Source organism: Pseudopodoces humilis, chromosome 2 (genome assembly GCF_049639895.1).
Source record: "Pseudopodoces humilis isolate 2021_Gansu_Grassland_sample_001 chromosome 2, ASM4963989v1, whole genome shotgun sequence".
Taxonomy (NCBI): domain Eukaryota; kingdom Metazoa; phylum Chordata; class Aves; order Passeriformes; family Paridae; genus Pseudopodoces; species Pseudopodoces humilis.
The window spans coordinates 1,151,818-1,174,050 of NC_142201.1; the positions used below are offsets into that span (position 1 = coordinate 1,151,818).

The 22,233-nt window shown below is 52.1% G+C and overlaps 1 long non-coding RNA gene across 1 annotated transcript; it reads left to right on the forward strand.

Annotated features, from left to right (window-relative positions):
• The first annotated feature begins 17,421 nt into the window (after positions 1 to 17,421).
• On the forward strand, positions 17,422 to 21,936 carry LOC148184760 (uncharacterized). The gene is made up of 4 exons (XR_015771898.1): positions 17,422 to 17,883; positions 18,718 to 18,927; positions 19,404 to 19,620; positions 20,059 to 21,936. It is a non-coding gene; the product is annotated as an uncharacterized LOC148184760 (long non-coding RNA).
• The last annotated feature ends 297 nt before the right edge of the window (positions 21,937 to 22,233 follow it).

A 22,233-nucleotide genomic window follows, 5' to 3' on the forward strand; every position in this document is an offset into this window, starting at 1 on the left:
TTCGGGAGCCACCACAGCGTGTCCCCACAGAGCTGTGCTTCCATCCCTGCTCCAACCCTGCTCCTTCCAGCAGGAACTCTGTCCAAGTGCGAGCTCATCTGCATGGCCATAAACACACCCCCCTCCAGCTCTGCTCCAGCCACTTCCATGGGCAGAGCTGGCAGGAAAAAGCTCCTGACCTTCAGCTGTGCCCAATCCACCCGGCTCGGGCCTGGTGAGGCGAGGACGGAGTCGTAACAATAAAAATAAAAACCCCAGCAAAGCGAGCAGCAGAGAAAACTCAACAACAGGGAAAGGTCACCATTCAAGGTCTGCTGCTCATTACCGAGGAATAACACCAGGAGCCAGCCTCATTTGCATAACGCGTTTCGTGCTGGGCTCTGACACGTCCCAAAACCAGGGGCTGATGTGGAGTAGGGTTAGGTTGGAAATTAGGGAGAAATTCTTCCCTGTGAGGGTGCCCAGAGCAGCTGTGGCTGTCCCTGGATCCCTGGAAGTGTTGCCTTCAGGGATATTTCATGGAGTGGAGCTTCAGGAGCTGTGGGATCCAGGGAGGTCTCTGGCCAAACTGGAGGAAAGGCAAATTGGAGGGCAAAAGGGAAAAAAATGAAAGGATTCCTTCAAGGCCAGAAAGAAGAGCAACCATTTGGGATGGGGAAACTCCTGCCTCAGCTGTGAAGAGTTTCAGGAAGCTCAGGGACGGGAAAACCCTCCTGAGGGAGCTGTGAACGGAGCTGGGAAGGGTCTGGAGCCCCAGGAGGGGCTGAGGGAGCTGGGAAAGGGGCTCAGCCTGGAGCAAAGGAGGCTCAGGGGGCCCTTGTGGCTCTGCACAAGTCCCTGGCAGGAGGGGACAGCCGGGGGGGTCGGGCTCTGCTGCCAGGGAACAGGGACAGGAGGAGAGGGAACGGCCTCAGGCTGGGCCAGGGGAGGCTCAGGGTGGACAGCAGCAGGAATTTGCCCATGGAAAGGGAGCTCAGGCCTTGGCAGGGGCTGCCCAGGGAGCTTTGCAGTGCCCATCCCTGGAGGTGCCCAAGGAAGGGCTGGACGTGGCACTCAGGGCTCTGGGCTGGGGACAAGGTGGGCATCGGGCACAGCTGGGACTCCCTGGGCTGGGAGGGCTTTTCCAGCACCAGGGATCCTGGGATTCTGTGAACTGTGTGAGGAAGGAGTAAATGAGATGGAGCCAGCACTGCTGAGGTCAGGGGTTCCTCCAGCAGTGACAATGAGCAGAGCTGGGGCACAGATGTCACACAGATGTCATTGCCAGGCACTGAGCATCAGCTCTGAGATCCCTCCTGGTGGAAGGCCAGGATTGGGCTCCAGCTACCAAATCCAATGGGATTTTTTTTCTTTCAGGTCATTCCACTGCCCTACAGATCTGCCTGTTCCTGCTTTGATCACTGCACCCCAGCAAGCCCAGCCTGGGCATCCCTGGATGCTCCTGGAGCTCTGGCAGCCTCGGGGCCGTGCCCATTCCCTGGGGAGCCTGGGCAGTGCCAGCAGCCTCTGGGGAAAGAAGAGCCTTGCCCTAAAAGCCAACCTAAATCCCTGCTGGGCCAGCTGCAGCCGCTCCCTGCTGCTGTCCCTGTGGCAGGAGCAGAGCCTGGAGCTGTCCCTCTGAGGAGCTGCAATGGGACCTGCAGGATCACAGAGCTCCTTGACATGGGGCCAGCAGGGAACTGAGGGCCCGGGGGCTGTTTCAACTCTCCTAGTTTTTGATCCTCTTGATTTTGGTCATTCTTGGGGAGAGGTGCCATGGACCCCCTTTGTTCCAGCCTCTGTTACTGCAGAGTTTGGGAAGCAGAAGAGCAAATCCCCCTTATCCTGGAGCTGCTGCTCCAAGGCATCACCACGAGCAGCTGGCAGAGGGATCTGAGCTGTGCCTTGCAGCCTGGAGAAGGAAAAGTTCAGGCCAGCATGTGATGACCCCCCTCAGCTTCCTTCCAGTGCCATCACCCTTGTCCCTGGGCACAGGGAATGTGAGTGACCTCTGGAACCGCAAGCTGCCACTGGCTCCAGATGTGCAATGAAATGGAAGCTGACTTTCAGGAATGATTCCTTGCCAGAAGTTCCTCTGTGTGAGGCCAGTGCTGATTGCTGGTCCTTGACCACAGGATTACACTTGTCAGCCACAAAGGATTTTGACCGCGCGTGCCTCGCTCTGCACTCGCTGACCCGCAGGACAGTCCTCACCTCTGTCCCTGGTGTCTCACATTCCCACCCTGTCCCATCACTGCAGGACCAGCTGCTCCCCTCTGGGGCAGGGTAGTGAGGACATGACCCACTTGGGAGAGTGGAGGAGACTCAGAGGAGACTCATTGCAGGTACAGCTTTGATGTGAGGGGAGAAGGAGGGACAGCTCCAACCTCTGCTCCCTGTGACCTGACAGGACCCGGGGAGCGGCTGCAGCTGGCCCAGCAGGGATTTAGGTTGGCTTTTAGGGCAAGGCTCTTCTTCCCCCAGAGGCTGCTGGCACTGCCCAGGCTCCCCAGGGAATGGGCACGGCCCCGAGGCTGCCAGAGCTCCAGGAGCATCCAGGGATGCCCAGGCTGGGGGTGTTGGGGGCTCTGGGCAGGGCAGGGGGGCACTGGCTGATCCTGGGGGTCCCTCCAGCTCAGGAGATTCTGGGATCCTGTGATCTCTCCCAGGCACTCTGGACTCATTTAGCAGGAGCAGAGGATGGGGCTGAATTCCCCATGGCCATGGTTGGTCCCAGGGCTGATAACGATGGCAGTGCAGATAATCCCAGTGTGGGGCTGGTATCTCGTGCCAACAGCAGGACAGCAAACACCTGGCAGGGGTGGCAGGTGGGGACTTCCAGCAGGGACCGGGATTGTGGGTGACCTGAGAGGCCCAGGTACAGCCAAACCTCACGTGAGTGATAAATTTGGGGAGCACCTTAGAGCAACACTCATCCAAAGAGGGGGAGATGCTTTCCCAGTTCCTGAGCAGTGGGAACAGGGAATAATCCATGCAGTGCATGGCTCTGCCGAGCTCCCTGGTGCCACTGCCACGGGGGACACGTGGCACAACCACCCAGCAGCTGCCCTGGAATGTGTGTGGGATCCTGGGAAAGTCAGGCTGGAGGTGACCTCAGGAGCCGCCTGGTCTGGCCTCGTGCTCCAGAGAAGTCCAGACTGAGGGCAAGGCTTGAGCTGGACTGAAATGCTGCTGGGATTTGTGGGAGAACTGCCTTACCTATGGAATTCCATCCAGGGAGAGGGATGGGCTGCTCTGCTCCTTCCCCAGAGCAGCACAGACTGACAGGGATCCCTGGGTTTGTTCATCCACTGCTCCTGCTCTGGAATTGCTGCTGGAATGTCCCACCCCACTGGGGGCAGTGGCTGTGGGACTCCTCCCTGTCCAGTGTCACCCATGGAGTGACAACTTCCTGGGGAGCTACAGCTCCTCACCCCTTCCACTGCTGTTCGTTCCTGATGAGTTGCTAATTATTGTTCATTAATAAAGCTGACCTGAAAGTGTCTTCTTCTCAGCTGTACAAGGATGGAAGTGATCCAGGCCAGGCTGGATGGGGCTTGGAGCAACCTGGGATAGTGGAAGGTGTCCCTGCCTATGGAATGGGATGATCTTTAAGGACCCTACCAACCCAAACCAGTCTGGGATTCCATGATTCCACAGCAGGATAATTGTCCCTCCACACCAGGCTCTGTGTAGGATTCCTCAGCTGCTATTCCAGACATCAGGGAGATGTTTTAGGCAGCAAAAAGAAATGCAGTGGCACAAGGAAGATTCCAACTCTTTTAATCCCACTCAGTTCTCCTGATTTAACTGGACAAACAATGCCCTGACACACAAGCTCATAATAAATGATTAGAAATTTAACTTTAGCTTTTCCAGCCCCTTGGGGATGACCCAGCTCCTGGGTTTGTGCTTCCACAGGGAAAAAGGGCCAGGAATGAGTTGGGGTGACTGCTTGCCTGGACACAAATTGTGCCCTGCAGAGACAGGGATGAGTCCAGCAGCTCTGGTTGAGCTGTCAAATCCCAACTCTCAGCAGAAAACTCTACACAGTTTCCCCCTCAATCTGGAACAACAAAAGTGGGGTTTTTCCACTCTCCTGTAAAGAAAAAGCGACGTCTTTGCTCCAACTTTCACTCACCCAAGCAAATTTCACCTCCAGGCAAACACCACCCATGGAAAACTCCATATCCAAAGGTGTTTTGGAAAGTTAGGAGAGTGTGAAAAATAGGGGCCAGAATGGAAACTATTCCTGCAGGAGTAGGCAAAGGATTGGATTCCCATCTTGGATTCCTTCTCCACAGCCTCCCCAGCCAAGGCTGTCGCACACCAAGGGCAAACAAAGCCAACAATGAACTGACCAAAACTCAATGTTATTCCATGGAACATAGTTGAGGTGAGGGGAGTTATGTGGGATGGAAGCCAAGGTTAAGCGAACACAAAGGAGAAGGAATTTGGGCACTTTGGGGGATGTGTAGGGAATATTTTTCCTTCGCATCTGCTGCAAATTGGAGATTACCAGGCACAAAATCCATACCCTGGGCCAAGCCAGCGGTTGGGCTTAAAAACAAGGCAATTGTCTTCGAAAACTTAAATATTGTTTCTCTAGGATTTGTGGTTGTGTAGCCTCGAGATATTCCATAGGGAATGCTGGGAGTGCCAGGCTGAGGTGAAATGACCCTGCTGAGGCCAGGCTGGAAGGGCTCAGAGAAAGGAGCTCTGAGCTGAGGTGCCTGAGGAGACTCATGGAGGTGGCACTTCCAAAAGGAGGTGTTGGCTGAGGAGGAGCGAGGGCTCCCACCCCACCTTTCCTGCCCTCTCTCCTTGTTCATGGCTCCCTGGCTGCTGGATTTTGGTGTTTTTAAAGGCTGTGATGTCTTAGTTTGTCCTTCCCTGTGCTCTCCTTTGCTGAGGGGCACAGGGAGGCTGGAGAAATGCAGAGATCCAGAAACAGTGGCAAAAGTGCAGCTCCATCCCAGAATCCCAGGATCCCTGGGGCTGGAAAAGCCCTCCCAGCCCAGGGAGTCCCAGCTGTGCCCGATGCCCACCTTGTCCCCAGCCCAGAGCCCTGAGTGCCACGTCCAGCCCTTCCTTGGGCACCTCCAGGGATGGGCACTGCAAAGCTCCCTGGGCAGCCCCTGCCAAGGCCTGAGCTCCCTTTCCATGGGCAAATTCCTGCTGCTGTCCACCCTGAGCCTCCCCTGGCCCAGCCTGAGGCCGTTCCCTCTCCTCCTGTCCCTGTTCCCTGGCAGCAGAGCCCGACCCCCCCGGCTGTCCCCTCCTGCCAGGGACTTGTGCAGAGCCACAAGGGCCCCCTGAGCCTCCTTTGCTCCAGGCTGAGCCCCTTTCCCAGCTCCCTCAGCCCCTCCTGGGGCTCCAGACCCTTCCCTGCTGCTCTTCTCCCACCCACAGAGTTCCAGCTGTGCTGGTGATGAGCAAAGGTAGAGAAAATCCTGGGAGCCATGAACACATTTTTTATTTACCTTGTGGAAATCTCAGCTGCCCTGGGGCCAAAATTCACATTTTTCCTGCTCCTTTCTCACCATTTTTTTTACACTTCCACAACCAGCCCAATAATGCTTTAAAATAATCTCATTTCCAAGACATAGCAGTGGCTGTGGAAGTTCATTGCTGCATTTGGGATCACCTCAATCTACCCCGATGTGATTTAAAATTCTTTTTGTGCTCTATAAATGGGTTTCCATTAAATCACCCGTAATATTCCTTTAACCCCCGGTCAATGTTTGGCTCCCAGTGCTTATATTTAAATATGATTAGAGGAACTCTGCCTCCTGATGAATCAATTCCATATAAAGCAAACTTATTGTAATTTAATTTCTCTTTTGAACTGGAAGCAGAGTCTGAATCCACATTTATTTCGTGGAACTGAGGGAGTGGGAATGGGATTTGATTATGAGAATAAATATAAGATCATATGATCAAAAAATTAATAGCTTCCCTTATCCAACTTTAATCTGTTTAAATAACTTCAGGAAAGGCTCAAGGCCTGGAATACTTGACTATTCTATAGTGAAGCAACCAACCAGCTCAGCAGAGTTCCCCCTGGAAAATCCTTGAGTGACTTTCTCCATGAAAACTGAATATTTAGGGTTGATGTAGCCTTTTTTTACATGGTTTGACCAGCTGAGAATTCATTGGGATTTTTTTCCTGCTGAAAAAAAATCTTGTGGATATTTCAGTGGGATGTTTGTTGTTAACTGAGGTCAGGTTCCAGGGTTAACTCGTGTTTGATATCCTGGATAAATCCACACTGGGAATTGGACAATGCCATGACCAAATCCCAGCAAATGGATCACAGCAGGCCAATTTCATTTGGTGAGGAAAAGTTTTTCCAGGGAAGTTTAAAGGATGTAACTCCATGAGATCCATTGAAAAATTTAAATCACGTTTCCCCAGAAAAGTAATTTGTGCAAAACCTCTGTGTTCCCTGGGAAAAAAAACTCTGTTTGAAGGAACTCTCCAATATTATCAGTCAAACAACGGAATTGTGGAATTCCACAATGGTTTGGATTGGAAGGAATTTAAGGATCATCCCATTCCCAGCCCTGCCATGGCAGGGACACCTCCCACTGTCCCAGGTGCTCCCAATGTCCAGCCTGGCCTTGGGCACTGCCAGGGATCCAGGGGCAGCCCCAGCTGCTCTGGCAATTCCATCCCAGCCCCTGCCCACCCTGCCAGGGAACAATTCCTGCCCCAGATCCCATCCAGCCCTGCCCTCTGGCAGTTTAAAACTGTTCCTCTTTCTCCTGTCACAGTTTGCAGGGATAAAAATTCCCTCTTCCTCCTGTTTATAACCCCCTTAAGGCACTGGAAGGCCTCAAGGAATTCTCCTGGAGCCTCCTCTTCTCCAGAACATGGAAAATCAAATTCACAGCCCGAGGATAACCTTGGGAAAGAATCCCTGCTCAAGGAGCTGGAGATGCTGATGGTGGCTGGCAGCTCCTTTTTGGGATTATTCCATCCCTTCCCAGAAGGAGGCATGGGACAGGAATTCCACCAAGAGTGGGGAGATCCCAACAACTGCAGCTCCTGGAACTGTCAGGAATTTCCTGCTTTGGCTGTACCAATCTTTAATTTATGGAGGAATTCCCTAAAAAGGTCTGTGAGAGCTGGGAAAGGAAAACCACCTTTGAAATCTCTCTTTATAGGGAGCTGAATTCCAAGAGAATGGATTTTTTAAGTGGAATGGAGCATCCAGTGGTTCATCCATGGGAAGAGTGGAAGGACACAGGACACAGCTCAGCCCTCCTACATTCCTGGCACTCTGGGATTTCCCAGTTGGGCTGGAGGCTGTGGCCAGGCTTTATCAGCTCCAGACAAACCTGTCCTACCTGGATTTGTCCAAACTGTCTCCCAATGGAACGAAACCTTTGGCCTTCTCTGTATGTTTGGATCAAAGCTTTCACAGCTTAATTACACCTGGAATTAAAGAGATCTTCCTTTGGTCTGTGTTAAAACCTCTGCCTGATACTTTGATTAGAGCTTCTCCTTCTTTTATTACCAGTTTTACTACCCTGTTCCTCATTCCTCAGGACTTTATGGATCTGTATTCCCATTCACGTCCTTTCCAATCTGTTAATCCCTTCTACATTTCTCATCAGCTTTATTTCCCTCCCTTCTCATTTCTTCTGGTTGCTTTGCCTTGAACAGTAGCAAAATCCATTTTTATTTTTTTTACTTCTGCTCTAATCATTGCTCCCTGGCTTTTTCCCTTTTTCCACCACTGAGCTGCCTTTTCAGGGAATTACACAGCAATTCCCAGACCAATTTCCTAAATAGCAGCAGCTCAGTCAGAATCCCAGAATCCTGCAATGGGTTTGGACTGGAGGGACCTTAAAGGACTCCTTAAAGCCCCTCCAGTGCCAGCCCTGCCATGGCAGGGACACCTCCCACTGTCCCAGGAGCTCCCAATGTCCAGCCTGGGATCATTCCCTGAGGATCCCTGGAAATGTCCAAGGCCAGGTTGGACACTGGGGCTTGGAGCCACCTGGGATAATGGAGATGTCCTTGCCCATGGCAGGGGTGGAATGGGATGAGCTTTAATGTCCCTTCCAAGCCAAACCATTCCATGATTCTGGGATTCAGTTCCTCAGCTTGTTGCCTGTACAGAGCTCCTTCTCCATGGGAACTTCTGTTTGATCCAAATGGAAAACCCTGGCACAGGAAAGGTCGGGGCTGCAGTTGTTATAAAGCCTCTCTGCCCCTTTTTGCAGATATTTATTTGTACTCAGGTCCCTCCTCTTGCCTCTGGAATTGTAACTGTGGCACTGCAAGGATTTCTGTCCCTGCAGCCACATTCCCAAGTCACACAGGCTCTGTCCCTGCATTTACAAACAATTGATGTGCAATCCCTCTCTTTCCCTGGCTTTTCCTCAAATCAACAGCCAGAAATTCATTCAAGCCCTGCACTTCTGTTCTTATCGGGATGCAAGGATGCAAGGAGCTCCTTTTTTTGGGAATCACAGAAAAGCTTTCCAAGCTTTTGCCATGAAGAAATAGTTCCCCCCTACCTGCTAGCTAAACAGCTGCTGCAGTTGGATTCCTGCTCTTTTCCTTTTGCTCCCCATTCTCCTGGAGGATTGCTGGCTGCTGCTGACATTTGTATTGTGCCTGGGTTTATTAATTCATCAAATGCCAAGGATCTGGTTCCTCATTCTGCTGGAGCAGCTGGTTCCCATCAGCTGTTGTTACAATTGGCTTGAAAAACCTCCCAGGAGGAGCCCAATAACTCAGATTTGTCAGATCTGCAGTAATTCACCCAAGATGGGGCCGATGTGGAAATCCACATTTCTTAACTGCAAGGATCAAGATACCAATCCTATTGTTGAATCCAAGATGGGACTTCCAGTAGAACCCACTTGTCACTGACAATTCCCAATTCCCACCCCCTTCCTATTGCACAGCCTGAAATCTTCTGTGCTTGCTCTTAGGTCAAAGGTTGATGTATTTCCTTTAAAGACAGAAGAAAATCTGTTCAGATCAGAACAGAGCAACACAAACGATTCAGAAAATCACTCCAGTGCTCTTCATACTCGGATAACTCCAGGAACATTTCCTTTAAATCCTCACATTTGGCATCTGCCAAAGAGGAATTGTGGTTTGCCTCGATAGGAGAAATCTGGAAATGAACATTCAAACATTTTCTGCTTTGTAATTTGTAATTGTCCGGGCTGGTTTAGCAATAAGTGTGTGAGTACAATGTTCAGGCAGTTTGCAGTTCTGGTCCTCTGACTCAATACAGACCTTTTGTTATCTTTTTGACTCAGGAATTACATCAGATGTCATTTGGAACTCACTGGCGGGCCCTGCACCATGGCAAATGCACAGACCCTGAGGAGAAACTCAACATTTCTTTATAAAAACTCTGCCTCGATGCTTTTTGTTTCCTCAGCACCCCTCACCTGCACAAGAATTGTGTCTAAACCAATTCAAGCTCTTGGACAGAAACAGGATGAGGGGGAACGGCTTCCAACTGGAACAGGCAGGGTTGGATGGGATTTGGGGAAGGAATTCTGAGGGGTTGTGGACTGCCCATCCCTGGAAGTGGCCAGGTTGGAACAGCCTGGGATAGTGGGAGTTGTCCCTGCCCATGGATAAGGGTTAAGGTCCCTCCCAAGCCAAGCCAAGCCAGTTAAAGATTCCATGATTCCATGGTTCCCCATGGGCAGAGGGTCTGTCCTGCTGCGTACCCCACAGGCAGCTCGTTAAACAAATTAAAGCTCTTGTCCCACCTCTCTGTGCCTACAGCAGCTCTACCAACGCGCCCTTTCTCCTTCTTTTTTCCTGGGGACGGTGTCCTTAAGCTCTGGTGTCCGACCTTGCGTGTCCTGAGGAGCCCCAGGGTCTCCACACAACTCCCAAATCCAAGAACAAGGAACATCTTTAGCTCCGTTCCCAGTGGGCACCGCTGGCTGCGGCCGCGGTGAGATCCCGCCTTCGGCTTCCTCGTGGGAAGGAGGGCTGACCAAGAAAACAGAGGCAGCCTGTGGTTAAAACCCAGGGATCTGTGCTCTATTCCTGGAATTGCAGCAGATTTCCTGTGTGGCTTTGGACAAGTCACGTCAGCCAAAGCCCTCGGACGTGGGGCCAAGCCACTGCTGCTCCAAATCAGGTGTTTGTTTGTTTGTTTGTTTGGCCAAGCATGGGTTTAGGAGCCTGGGTTTTGACATCCAGGGGGTTTTTATAAATCTTTGGTCTGTATGTCTCAGGTGCCACAGCTCCCTGGAATTCCTGGAGAGCACTGGGTGTCAGGCCAGTTGTTTATATGTGAATTGAGGTGCGTTTACTTTGTAAAGCTCATCAGCTGGGCACTCATTTTTCTGAGACAGTCACTTCCACCGATGGATGGAGAAGATCCAGGAGCATAATTCCATCTCTTCAGGCCTTCCAGAGGCTCAGCATGTTAAGGGTGGAAAGGCTTTAATCTCAGAGAAAAGCAAAAACTGAACATTTCTACTCCAGTTTATTCCAGCTCTGTGGATAGGCTCTGGATGTTCCCATTGCATTCTCAGTGGGGAAACACTCCAGACTTGCTGGGCAGTTGTTCTCACCCTGAAGATTTTTTTCCCCTCAGAAAGAATCCCAGAATTCACCTGCTAGGTTTTTAATTCCCTCTCCAATTCTGTCAGGATCCAATCACCAGAAAATACCATGCAAGACCTTTTTAAACAGAAAAAAGCAAGGTGGGAGCGCACACCCACTCATTATTTTCATTCCTTGTCTTAAATAACCTGTCCAAACAAACAAACACCTCCTAGGCTGAGGCCTCCTACCACAATTTTTAGTCCAGGCTGGATTTTAACAGCCAATTTATAACAATCCCCCCTTATTGGTAGTGGCGTGTGTGCTACCAGGGTAAAAATATTCCCAATGTGCACACACTGGATGGGATTTAAATAGAAATATCCTTGTGATTTTGGCTGACAGAGTCATTGGGCAAAGCTGGCTCTGTGCAGAGGGAGAACTTTTCTTAGCACAGCCCGGGGCTGGCCGGGTTTGTGTCCAACCCTGGGCTCCGCATGGAGGGGACAGCAGGGACAGGAATGGGGGTCTGGGCATGGCTGGGCCTGCGTGAGGGACCCCAGCTGGAGACACCAGTGAGGTGTTTCACACCCCAGCAGATGGAAGCTGGGGTTTTATCCAATATCCCAGGATCCCTGAGTCTGGAAAAGCCCTCGCAGCCCATGGAGTCCCAGCTGTGCCCGATGCCCACCTTGTCCCCAGCCCAGAGCCCTGAGTGCCACGTCCAGCCCTTCCTTGGGCACCTCCAGGGATGGGCACTGCAAAGCTCCCTGGGCAGCCCCTGCCAAGGCCTGAGCTCCCTTTCCATGGGCAAATTCCTGCTGCTGTCCACCCTGAGCCTCCCCTGGCCCAGCCTGAGGCCGTTCCCTCTCCTCCTGTCCCTGTTCCCTGGCAGCAGAGCCCGACCCCCCCGGCTGTCCCCTCCTGCCAGGGACTTGTGCAGAGCCACAAGGGCCCCCTGAGCCTCCTTTGCTCCAGGCTGAGCCCCTTTCCCAGCTCCCTCAGCCCCTCCTGGGGCTCCAGACCCTTCCCAGCTCCGTTCCCTGCCCTGGACACGCTCCAGCCCCTCCAGGGCTCTCCTGCACCAGCCACAACTGGAGCCAGCCCTCGAGGGGCCTCTCAGAGCCAGCACAGAGGGACAATCCCTGCCCTGCTCCTGCTGGACTCATAATTTGGCCCCAATGTGCCAAACTGGGGCAAATCAGCAAATCCCACCGAGATGTGTCAAACAGGAAGCCCAACAGGAAGTGAAGGCCCTAAAAGTCCTGGTGGCGAGTGAGATTCCCAAGCAAAGTGGATTTAAAATCTAAGGGAATCTTTAAACTAAATATTGGTTTTTATAGAACAATAAAACCAGGGTAGTGTTTGCACTCAGCCATAAAAGTTGCTGTGGTTGTGTAATCATGTGGAGTTGTGGCCTTAGGAAGGAGTTAGAAAGCAGCTGCAGCAAATTAACTTTTCAAATTCATTATGGATTGGGTGGTATCTAGAAAATTCCCCCATGTAATCATTTTTTCTTGCATAGAACTGGAAAAGGCACGTTTTGGATGAGGTTTCATCTCAAGCCTCTCCCCCCAGGCAGGCTCAAACCTGAAGCCTTCGAGGGGAAATGCAAAACCAGCAGCAAAACCAAACAACCCCCTCCCAAAAATTCATGGACAGATTTTTTCCTCCTTTAAGGACCTGATCCATGTCCCAAATGGTTCAGGCAAAGGAATCCCAGTGTAAGGAGGTGGTAGAGCCTCAACAAGGTGAAAATTTGTGGGGTGATCCCAAATGAGTGAATTCTGGTAAAACAGTTGGGGATCCTCATTCCAGGGAAAGGGGTGGGTAACACCAGAAGGAAATCCATGGAATGGTTGCCACAGCTGGCATGGGGGAAAATTCTGGATTCTTTGCTGAGAAATAAATTCAGAGTCTCCTCTAAAAATCAAGCACAGAAAGCCTCCAGTGCCCTGCCTGTTTTAGAGGATAATCATAGGAAGCTGTCCCAGATTCCAAACATCCTCCAAAATATTTCAGGTTTTTTTCCCTTCAAAATAATTTCCAAGTGCCCCTCACCAGTTCCTAAATCCTCTGGTGTTACTCCCTGGGATTTTCAGTTCCTTGGCTCAGCACTCTTCCCCTTTCACACCTCAAGGTCTCCTCTCACCTTCCTCACTTCCCCTCATCCCACCCCACTTTTAATCCAGGTCACTGGATGATCCTGAGTGTCTTTTCCCACCTTGGAGATCCTGTGGTTTTCCCATCTCAGGAGAAGCAGGGAGTTGTGTTTAGGGTTCTGTCTGTAGGAATGATGGTTCTCAAGAGTCCACTAAGGATGAAATCTTTTCCATGGAGACCCTTCCCAAAATAAAACTGTTTCCCAACCACTTTATAGAACAAAGTGCTCACCCCACAGCTCAGATCAGGATTCCCTGTAATGTTCATTTGCTGTAGATCCCATCCAAACCTTACCCAGTGGAAATTTTTGCATCACCTCCAAAGTTCTTGGGATGTCATTACAGCCTGGGACAGGATCATTTTGTTTTCCCTACATGAACAGTCCTGTTCCCACTTATCCCTTCATATTTCTGCTGGATGTTGGATCCTCCTGAGGAGAGCTGCTCATTAACAGGAATTTTCACCCTCCAATACCCCTTCCTTAAAGCCCACTTGTTTTTTTTGGAAAATGTTCAGTTCCTCCCATTGTTTTCCTACCAAATTTTCACTCCTGGATTCATTCCCTGAGCTGGTGGCAGGATTTACCTTCGGAGCAGGGAAGTAGTTGGGCCCTGGGAATTCAGCCCCTTGCTGCCATAAATGAAGGATTTTAGGGGTGCCACTCTTCTCTTCTGGCCCTGAGAGGCTCAAACCACCTGCTCTTCCAGGTGAAATGTTCACTGTCCCTCCAGGAATGCTCTGCATCCACAGGGAACAAAGCTGGCTCATCTCCATGAAACATTCATGGCATGGCAACAGGAAGCTCCTGCTTTGTGTGCTGGATTTTTCCCTCCGGGTTCCAGAGAAAAAGATCAGAAAAGAAGGAAAATATTTAAGGCTGCAGCAGAACCAGGTTTTAGTTGTGAACTGAGAGCAGGGGATGAGCACCAGCTCCTTGGAATCTTGTCCCTGAATGGGAAAAATGAAAAAATCATAGGATCTTCATAGCCACGTCTTCACCCAGTGCAAATCTGAGCTGCTCCAGTAGGACCAGGATAGACCACTGAGGGTCTGGTTATGGAATTCCTAAGTCCAGACATGCTCCAGATCATTTCAGTGAATAACTGTACATAGGTCACTGTTTTCCATGTGATTTAGGGATGTCCAGTGCCTGAATCTGATCTGAAAATCCTGGATAACTTCAGTGGCATCTGAGAATTTATCTTCCCAGAGCAGCTGGGGCTGCCCCTGGATCCCTGGCAGTGCCCAAGGCCAGGCTGGACATTGGGAGCTCCTGGGACAGTGGGAGGTGTCCCTGCCATGGGAATGGGATGAGCTTTAAGGTCCCTTCCAACCCAAACCATTCCAGGATTCTTAGACACATTTTCTGTTTGAATAAATGGAATTCCTACTAAAGAACCTCTGTGTGTCTCCAGGGAAAATCCACAACCCATCTAAGGTGACTTTGATGTTCCTGAGTGGTGCCTTTGCAGAATTCTCTGCTTGTCACAGATAACTGCTAAAAGCACGCATTAAAACCAGTTTTAAAGCAAGAAAACAGCTTGAAAGGAGTGTTTGAGCAGAACCCCATCTAAAACACAGCTTTGTTACCCTCACTTACTTCACTGCAGACTCTGAGGAGTAGGAGCTGTGGATAACAGCCACTCATCCCTTACATTTCCCCTCAATCCCAAAGCTTCTCTCCCTGTTTTCCACAGTCCATGGAGCAGCCAAGCCACTCAGGGCCTTGCCAGAGGCCACTGCCCACTCCTTCCAGGAGCCCAGTGACGCAGCTGCACTCACACAATGGCTCCTTTTCCTCCTTGGATACAGCACAGGAACCATCCCAGTCTTTTCTTCCCTCTCCATCTGCAGAGAATCATCACTGCTGGCAAGGACAGCGTGGAGTGTGATAAATCAGCATCCATCCCTCTCCAGCCTCTCCTGGAATTTGTCACTGCAGAGGGACATTTGTCACGGCTCTGACAGGTCAGGGATGGAAGCAATGCTGCAGATATTTAGGTTCAGTCTGTTTTTCAAGCAGGACAAGCAGGCTCTGCAGTGCAGCTCTTCCACGAGCTGTTCCAGCCTGGCAACAGGCTTGGGATGAGTCTGTTCCTTAATGTCCATCACCCACAGGATGAGCCAAAGGAACAACAAAATAGGGGAGAGTGGATCAAGCAATCCCAGACTGGTTTGGGATTGGATTAAAGATCACCTCATTCCACCCCCTGCCATGGGCAGGGCCACCTCCCAGTATCCCAGGTTGTTATCCCAGGTAGTTCCACCCCTGGAAATGTCCCAGGCCGGGCTGGACAGGGTCTGGAGCAACCTGGGACTGTGGGAAGTGTCCCTGCCATGGCAGAGCTGGCACTGGGTGGGCTTTGGGGTCCCTCCCAACCCAGTTCCTTCAGTGAGTCCATGATCTCCTGGTTCTCTTGACCTTGCAGGATAATTAGAATCCGTCATTCCCCTCTGGGAAATGTCTGCATTTGTCACTTCTGTCACCCATGGGATGTCATTTCTTCCTGTCAAACCGTGTTGCCTCAGAAACTCCGGCTCCAGGTTTGTGTCTCGTGGTGGGAACAGCAAAGAACTCAGCTCTGCTCCAGAGATTTTATGGACAGTGATGGGAGATAATAAATGGATGCAGAACAGGGATGGCAGGATTTCAGGATTTCAGGAGAAAATCCTGCAGAGCAGAGCTGGCAGCAGACAGAGCTCATGGCTTCTGTGGGAGAAAACAAGGAAAGGGGAGTCTGAAAACAAATAATTCCAGACTGGTTTGGGTTGGGGTGGACCTTAAAGCCAATCCAGTCCCACCCTATCCCACTCCCACTGTCCCAGGAGCTCCCAATGTCCAGCCTGGCCTTGGGCACTGCCAGGGATCCAGGGGCAGCCCCAGCTGCTCTGGCAATTCCATCCCAGCCCCTGCCCACCCTGCCAGGGAACAATTCCTGCCCAAGATCCCAAGATCCAGCCCTGCCCTCTGCCACTGGCAGCCATTCCCTGGCTCCTGGCCCTCCATACCAAAATCCAGATACAAATCCATGAGGAATGAGGATCCATAATCTCAGTTATCCATGGAACAGCAATGTCTGTACGTTAGAGGTAACTTTATTCCCATGTTCTCAGATTTCCTGGAACCCAACCTCTTCTTCTGCCTGGGTTTAGGGTATTTCTGGATATTCAGGATATTTTCAGGACTTGCTGTGTTTGTTTGGATTTCTGGATTTGTGGTAGATACAGGGAGACCTGGCCATGCTTTTGTCCATCCCAGATATTCCCACTGTAGGAATACTTCCATAAAATTGTTCCTCCTGGCAGAGGAACCTCAGAGTTCTGAGTCAGAGCAGAGATGCCTCAACAAGTGCTTCATTCCTGCTCTTCCCACATAATAAAACTGTTTGGGAAATGTTGGCTTTGCAGAATGTCCTGTGTATCCTGTGCTTCCATGTTCTCGTTCCAAATGTCCATATTGTCATGCCCAGAAAACTGGAGAAGACATGGAAGAGCTTTCTATGGCTAACAAGGACATTCTGGGAGATTTTCCCGTAATCCGAATGTGAAAAGTGATATTGAGATTAAGGAACAGAAAAGGAGAGGCAAAAAGTGATGGAGACAGGGATGAGGGAACAGGAATTGTGAGGAGGATGGGAAGAGTCCAGGTCCAGTGGAGGAGCCACGGGTGAGGTGGGCAGGGAATTGGTTTGGGCAGAAGGATTTGGGCTCCTCTGGAATCTCAGTTTCCACCAGGGAATGTGTTTTATGTAAAGGAACTAGGGAAAACCAAAGGAGGGGTCTCAGCCAAGCAACCTTGGAAAGCCTTTTATACCAGGGGGGTTGGATCTGCTGGAATTTCCCCCTGGCAGCAGCAGGAGCAGGGCAGGGATTGTCCCTCTGTGCTGGCTCTGAGAGGCCCCTCGAGGGCTGGCTCCAGTTGTGGCTGGTGCAGGAGAGCCCTGGAGGGGCTGGAGCGTGTCCAGGGCAGGGAACGGAGCTGGGAAGGGTCTGGAGCCCCAGGAGGGGCTGAGGGAGCTGGGAAAGGGGCTCAGCCTGGAGCAAAGGAGGCTCAGGGGGCCCTTGTGGCTCTGCACAAGTCCCTGGCAGGAGGGGACAGCCGGGGGGGTCGGGCTCTGCTGCCAGGGAACAGGGACAGGAGGAGAGGGAACGGCCTCAGGCTGGGCCAGGGGAGGCTCAGGGTGGACAGCAGCAGGAATTTGCCCATGGAAAGGGAGCTCAGGCCTTGGCAGGGGCTGCCCAGGGAGCTTTGCAGTGCCCATCCCTGGAGGTGCCCAAGGAAGGGCTGGACGTGGCACTCAGGGCTCTGGGCTGGGGACAAGGTGGGCATCGGGCACAGCTGGGACTCCATGGGCTGCGAGGGCTTTTCCAGCACCAGGGATTTTGGGATTCTGGGATTCTCAGTCAGCAGCAGCCAGACAAACACGGATTTTTGTTTGCATTGCAGATGGACAGAAGCAATTCCAGCTGCACTCAGCCTCCACAGCTGTTGGATCCAAACCTTTCCCGGCTCCCAGAGCTCCGAGGTTTGGCTGGAGCTGGATCCCAGCAAGTGAGGGGTTAACCACACACCTGTGGGCAGCTCCTGAGGTGGTTTTTTTTTTTCCCTTAACACATAATTAGGCTGTGAGCTCATTTACAGCCCATAATGAGGTCATTATGATGCCACAGGTCGATTTTGCCAGAGCTGGCAATCCCTAATCTGCTTCCTCTCCAGCAGCTCCCAAAGGAAGGGAGAAACCCAAACACCCATCCCATAACAATGCTCTTATTTGCACTGCTGGGGCCCCAAATTCCTTTGTTTATTCCCCCTCTTTCTGATGGGTTTTCCATAACAAGGAACACTCGGGAGATCCATGCAGCAGGAATCCGCTCTGCCTTTTCCATGCCTTTTATTTTCTCTCCATCTTTCTTGCTGGCTCCTTCAGGTCCTGGAAGGCCTCAGTTGGGTTCCTCCGGTGCTGGGGCACTGGTGACAGGCTTTTTGTGGCTCCTGAAGTGGGATCCAAAGGAAAATTCCAGCTCATTGAAGGGAGGGCAAGGAGGACCCTGTGGGCAAGTGGAGACTGAAAGAGGAAGAGGCAACAAATCCATCCTGGGCTGCTTTTAAAGCAGATTCTTTCTGGATTTATCTGTGGCACACCCTGCCCAGCAGGAGGGAAGAGGAGAAACCTCAGAATTCCAGCAGAACCAGCCAAGGTGACTCTTGGAATGGCTTTGAGCACTTAACTCACTGCTGGGAACCCTCTGGAGATGAAGTTTCCAAGAGAAATGGGCACTGCAGCGTGGGGGAAAGGGGAAATCCAAGGTGGGGAATGTCCCTGCTCCATCCCTGGGGACTGGGGGGAAAGGAGAAATCCAAGGTGGGGAATGTCCCTGCTCCATCCCTGGGGACTGGGGGGAAAGGAGAAATCCAAGGTGGGGAATGTCCCTGCTCCATCCCTGGGGAAATGTGGGGAAAGGGAGAATCCAAAATGGGGAAATGTCCCTGCTCCATCCCTGGGGACTGTGGGGAAAGGAGAAATCCGAGGTGGGGAATGTCCCTGCTCCATCCCTGGGGACTGTGGGGAAAGGAGAAATCCGAGGTGGGGAATGTCCCTGCTCCATCCCTGGGGACTGTGGGGAAAGGAGAAATCCAAGGTGGGGAATGTCCCTGCTCCATCCCTGGGGACTGTGGGGAAAGGAGAAATCCGAGGTGGGGAATGTCCCTGCTCTATCCCTGGGGAAATGTGTGCCTCACATGGCAGAACTCTGGTCACATCCAGCCCAGAGTGGCCCAGGCAGCTGTGGGGTCCCTCCTGCACAGGGATCTTTGGGATTTGTCCCTGAAAACAACTGGGCTGGGACTCAGGGGAGCCCAGCAGGACATGAAGGATGATCCCACCTGGGATGTTTGTTCTCCTTTGGGCGTGGAACTGTTCCCAGAGCTCCTGACCAGCACCGGAACTCCCAAAATCCCTCTGGAGATCTGGAGATGGCTCCTCATCCTTCCTGAGAGCCAGGAATGCTGAATTTATCACTTATACCCAACAGATGAGCACCAAATCCATCCTTTGCACCTGGATACGAGGGAGATCCGTAGCACAGCTTCCATGGAAAAGCAAAACACACCCAGGATCTAAACAAGGCCCTTTTGTGCTGCTCTGACCAAAACGAAGCAGCACCTTCTGGCTGTCCAGGCTGACATCCAGGCAGCTGGAAGCTCTCAGGAAAACTTGGAAGCTGCCAAGTCACCATTTCCAGGTGGGAAAGGGGCCATTCCCAGGGGGAAAAGGAGTGACAGATAAATAACCAAAATAACAGATGTGTGGCAGCCCTTCAGAGCAGGGAAACCGAGACTCCTGGGGAGGAACTTCAGCTGCAGCAGAGCTGCTCCAGGGGCTCCAGGAGAGCTGGAGGGGATTTGGACAAGGGCTGGAGGGCCAGGAGCCAGAGAATGGCTGCCAGTGGCAGAGGGCAGGGCTGGATCTTGGGATCTTGGGCAGGAATTGTTCCCTGGCAGGGTGGGCAGGCCCTGGCACTGGGTGCCCAGAGCAGCACATTATTACTAAACACTTAAAATACACCTGAAAAAAATATCCCATGGATTCATCCTATTGTTTGTAATTATCCAATAGGCAAATTATCCTGTGTTTTTAAAATATGTTTACATCCTGCTTATTCAGCATGACCTGAGTCCATGAAATAACCAAAGGGTTTTGTTACTGCATCATCTGCAGCATTCCTGCTGCTGCTGCTGCATCTCCAGGCTCGGAGCCAGCTGGGTTTATGTGGCACTGGTGGCAGCACAAACTGGCCTTTGGAAAGATGGAACTTCTCTCCTTATCCTGCAAATTTGGTTGAGAAAACTCCACATCTAAAAGGAGCTAAAGCTGCTGCTTCAGGAACGACTGGAATGTCCCCTCCGTGCCCCTGATTCCTTTCACGTCCCTCAAGGTAATGATTTTTTAAATTATAATTAAAAAAACCAGCTCATCTTAAGAGGATCACTGAAATGCCAGCTGTGAATTGTGATTCCTGCCTGGATTGCCATTTTCTGGATGGGTTTGGAGTCATGGAAAGGGGAGCTTTGGGAAGTTCAGCTACAACAGGACCTGGCTGTGGTCCCCTGGTGCAGGAAGCCACCCTTGGCTTGGTGGCTGCTCAGGGGAGGAATGACCTTCCAGCCCTGCTGGGCATCCCTTGGTCTCATCCTGCTCCTAAATCCCTCTGGAAAAGAAACCTCACCCTCTGGAAGCTGATCCTTGAGAAAATCCCATGGGACTGGCAACCCTGGAAGTGCCAGTTGGGGTTTTGTTACAGAAGGAAAGCAAAATGTTTTTTTTTCCCCTCCATCAAATAACATCCTAAATGTTGTCTCCTCCTTGTCCACAGGGCATGGAACAGTTGGGATTGTTTGGATCACAAAATCCATTTAAAGCAGGCAGAGAGGTTGGGCTGAAGGCTGCTGCTCCCTTTCCTGCCAGCACCACCCACCTCCCTTCCCTGGAAAAGCCAAATCCCATTACCCCAGGTGGGAGCAGCTCCTCCCTGCTCAGGCCAGCCAACCCTGGAGGGTGGAAAAGTCCTGCAGCACCATCCCAGCATCTCCCTGTCCCCACATCCCACGCTCCCTGCAAGCTGGAGCTGCTCAGAGCTTCCTGTTTGGGATTGGAAGCAAACATTGCCCTTGGTGTGCTCCCAGCACAGCTCCGGCTCCAGGAGTGCTGGGCAACTTCTGCTGGATGTTCTTCCAAACATCATCCAGGGGCACAGCCAGATCCTGCAGAAGAGGAGGAAAAAACCCTGGAATTGCAGCTCTGTGGATACAGGAAGTCCTGGTTGGAATTTCACTGGAAATCTCTGGGTTTGAGCAGCTCCACATCAGCCTCTTCCCACCTGGGGGGACTCCAGCACCTGGAGGAGCTCCTGGCAGCACACTGGAATTCCAGCAGCATTTATGTGGTTATGTGAAGCTCCATCAGGTGTTTCCCAGCTCTCTGAGCCCCCTTTTCACCCTGGGGGAATTTTGGGATGGGATTTTCCTGCCCCAGCTGTGGGAAAAGGGGAAGGGTGGAGAGTAACAGGGAAGAGCAGGGCAGATACAGAACCATGGAATGGGTTGGGATGGAAAGGATCTTGATCATCTCATCCCAGCCCTGCCATGGCAGGGACACCTCCCACTGTCCCAGGAGCTCCCAATGTCCAGCCTGGCCTTGGGCACTGCCAGGGATCCAGGGGCAGCCCCAGCTGCTCTGGCAATTCCATCCCAGCCCCTGCCCACCCTGCCAGGGAACAATTCCTGCCCAAGATCCCAAGATCCAGCCCTGCCCTCTGCCACTGGCAGCCATTCCCTGGCTCCTGGCCCTGCAGCCCTTGGCAATTGTCTCTCTCCAGCTTTCCTGGGGCTCCTTCAGGCCCTGCAAGGCCACCCTGAGCTCAGCCCAAAGCTTCTCCTGGCCAGGCTGAACAATGGCAGCTGGGCCAGCCTTTCCTGCCAGCAGAGCTGCTCCATCCCTCTGCTCATCCTGGAGCCTCCTCTGGGCTCTCTCCAGCAGCTCCAGCTGCTCCCTGTGCTGGTCCCAGGGCTGGGGCAGCTCTGCAGGTGGGGTCTCACCTCAGGGGGCTCAGGGCACAATCCCAATCCCTTTCCTGCTGCCCACGCTGGGGGCTCAGCCCAGAATAATCCCAATCTCTGTTCTGTTCCAAGAATCTAAGGCTCTGACCTTCTCCAATCCATGACTCATGTGCTCCCAGGAAGGTGAAGGTCGAAGGATTAATGAGCTGCCTCATTTTCCGCAGCCCTCAAAGCCTCTGCAGTGAGCTCAGCTGAAGCCCTTGGCGCCATTCCCAACACTTGATCCCAATCACGGCTCTGCACCTGGCCCAGCTTTCTGCTTGGGACAAAATGTGACCAAATTTATTGTGGCAGTTTTGTTTTCTCTCTTTCCATTCACCTCTTCTTCCCCTCGGAGTTCAAGGGATCCTGCCTAGGATGGGACCCAAACAGCATCAATGGAAGGGATTGTGCAGGAGCAGGAGGGAGCGGGAGCGTCCAGCTGTATCCTGCTTTCCTGCTTTGATGTCCTTGGCTGGACAGGGATGATTCAGACCACCCACGGGAGAAGGGATCAGGAATCCAGCATGGAACACCTGGGAATTCTGTGTCCTTCCCTGCCTGCACAGGGACAGCAGCAGGGAGTGGCTGCAGCTGGCCCAGCAGGGATTTAGGTTGGCTTTTAGGGCAAGGCTCTTCTTTCCCCAGAGGCTGCTGGCACTGCCCAGGCTCCCCAGGGAATGGGCACGGCCCCGAGGCTGCCAGAGCTCCAGGAGCATCCAGGGATGCCCAGGCTGGGCTTGTTGGGGGGTCTGGGCAGGGCAGGGGGGCACTGGGGGATCCCTGGGGGTTTATTCCCCACAGGAATTCCATAACTCCCATAAGTGGGTCCCTTCCAGCTCAGGATATTCCATAATTCCATTATTTGGCAGCCCTGGAGGGACCTCTCTGGAGGTGAATCCAAGCAGGATTTCCACTCTCTGCTCACTCTGGTGGGGTTTTCCACATCGTGC